The sequence below is a fragment of the Notothenia rossii genome (genome assembly GCF_949606895.1).
Source record: "Notothenia rossii genome assembly, chromosome: 5".
Lineage (NCBI taxonomy): Eukaryota > Metazoa > Chordata > Actinopteri > Perciformes > Nototheniidae > Notothenia > Notothenia rossii.
The window spans coordinates 93,592,040-93,595,061 of NC_136903.1; positions in this window are offsets into that span (position 1 = coordinate 93,592,040).

The window sequence follows — 3,022 nt, forward strand, 5'->3', positions numbered from 1 at the left end:
ACTCATTTTGGAGCAATAACGCAGCAATATCCTCCAGGTCCCGACAAAAGGGGCTACAATACGCTATGGAGGGTTATATCCACAGTATAAACATTAGAAAAGAGGGAGGCACAACATCAATAGAGGCACTTGCATACAGGTCGCAGTGCAAGAGTGAAAAACCACATGAGCTGTATGTCAAATTCGACGGAATTATTATTATTATTTTGGAATAAAACAATACAATCACGAGAGGCATTAAATGTTGTAGTTTGTCTAAAGTGAACTACCGTTTCCTTGGTGGCTTTCTGCATCCACCTTGTTGCTCCTTTGTGGGGGTCGGGGTGCCCACTTGTGCAGCAGGATTAGGGAAGTCGGCAGTAGGCTTTCCATTAACAAAATGCTACAAAGATTAAAGCAAAATATAAATGAATGATTGCCTGTTGGCTTTCTTGTTTGTACTTTGACCACAGGTAGACTAATAACGGAGCTCAGCTGTTCAGACATTATTATGCATCAAGTGATATACATGGTCAAAACGACCTAGAAGCACACAGCTTACAGCTGTAGTCGTGTGACTTTAGCTAACGTTAGTTAGTGAAATTAGTTCATTAAATTAGTTAGTTAATTTGTGAATGTAATCTTTGCTAGCTAGATAGCTACGTTAGCACGTATTTACCTTGGAGCAAACTTATTTGTGTTTGTTGATATTCGCCATATTCAGCTGGGCATGGGGCCTGCCGCATTTCTTTATCCACTGGCGGCATCTCTCCTCTCGGGTTTTGGGTTTAGGAAACGGGTAAAATACCACCCCCCCCCCCCCCTCTAAGCTTATGGGATATCTGCTATTCGATTTGCAAAGACCATAAGCACAACGCTTCACCTTTTTCGCAATGAATTTGAACGCTAAGCTTGTCGGACTTCCACAGGGAGCCGCGCACATGATCGAATATGATTGGACAACGGGCATTTAGGGGCGTGGCTTTGCGAAAGGTCAATTGCGTGACTCTCACGCTCAATGCGTGAGTGTTGGCAGCCCTGGATATTGTTCTATAATCGCCTGAAACAGTTAAGTCATGATGTGAAACGGTTAACAAAGAAAAAGGGAAACTCAAGCTGCTGCTACACTTTATTTTATTTATCTAAAATTAAGCACTTTTAAGATGCACACGTTTTCAAAAGCTATTTTATTTATTTTCTCAATTTTATTTTAAATCCAGCCCGAGAGGAACATCACACATATCCAGCGTATTTACTGTATATCTGTAGAGCTCAATGTTCATTGACAATAAATATTGTTGTTTTTGAATTGTACTTTCTTTATTTGATTGGCAGTCAGTTGTTGATGACATGCAGACGTTGATACAGCTACAGGCTACTTCAATACATATCACACTAACTCATGAAGCAACTTAGACATTTTGAAGTTCTGGACCTTGAAATGGGGATATTTTCTCTAACTGGACCTCGTTGAATTTTAGTTGAATACCCCTGATCTAAAGTAACAGAAAGATCCAGAGCCTATCTCTGATTGGCTGAAACACCAAGCTGATCATCGCAGCAAAATCCTCTCTGTTTCAGCCCTGTTTCATCTGAGAAGCGGTATGATAGGGGACCTTTAATGACTTGTTCCTAGAGAAACTCTTAAGTATGACAGGGAGAGTGGAGCATCACAGTTAATGACCATCTCACTGGTTAACTCTGTCTCCTCACACCCTCACATTTTCAGATTCAAGACATTTTGTCTGTGCCTCTTGGCGATGATTAATATTCAAACTGCAAACTCAATCTTGAAAGTTATTCTACCTCTATAATTATCTGAGAAATAAAAATAATTCCTCCTTATCTAAAACATAAAAATGATATCCGTCTTCTCATAAATGAAGTTTGTGTTGTCCTCACATTTCCTAATAATCCTGCTTATGATAACTCTGCAGTGGAAAGCTGTTTGTGCTCGAGGCCAATCACACAAGAGGAAGAGAAGTTTGTAATCAGCTGTGTGTGTGTGTGTGTGTGTGTGTGTGTGTGTGTGTGTGTGTGTGTGTGTGTGTGTGTGTGTGTGTGTGTGTGTGTGTGTGTGTGTGTGTGTTCACACTGCGTCTGCTGCAACACCTGGACGGTCTGGATAAAAAAAAAAAAGTAGAGGACACACAGCACACACATATTTAAATATCTGACTGTTTGCACAGCTCACAGACACACAAACACAAACACACACACACACACACACACACACACATTATCATGCAGAGTCTTGGGAGGAAGTGCATTCACTTAGCTGTGAAACGCTTCCCACTGTGATTATTAATTACATTCTCTTTCCCTCGCCACCTGTGTGTGTGTGTGTGTGTGTGTGTGTGTGTGTGTGTGTGTGTGTGTGTGTGTGTGTGTGTGTGTGTGTGTGTGTGTGTGTGTGTGTGTGTGTGTGTGTGTGTGTGTGTGTGTGTGTGTGTGTTGGAGGGCTGTTCAGGGAGTTGCGGCATACGGCACATTTGGTCTCCTTTTTCACTTTCTATTCATTTTTTATCGTTCCCATTTCCTCCTTTTCCTCTTCCTCTCACTGCCTCCTCCTCCTCTTCCTCTCCCTGCCTCCTCCTCCTCTCTCCTCTTCCTCTTCCTCTCTCCCGATGTAATGGCCCGACTCCTTAGCTCTCTGCAGGGGAAGAGAACCAGCAGACAGCGGCGATAATTAAGACTGTAAACGAGAAGAGAAGACATTAAGGTTTAGTCAACTTCAGAAATGTGGAGATGCAGGGTAAACAGAGAGGAAGAGGATGAGGAGCACAGAGAGGAAGAGGAGGGGGAGCACAGAGAGGGTGAGGAGGGGGAGCACAGAGAGGAAGAGGATGAGGAGCACAGAGAGGAAGAGGAGGGGAGCACAAAGAGGAAGAGGAGGGGGAGCACAGAGAGGAAGAGGATGAGGAGCACAGAGAGGAAGAGGAGGGGGAGCACAGAGAGGGTGAGGAGGGGGAGCACAGAGAGGAAGAGGCGCACAGAGAGGAAGAGGAGGGGGAGCACAGAGAGGATGAGGAGGAGATGTTTA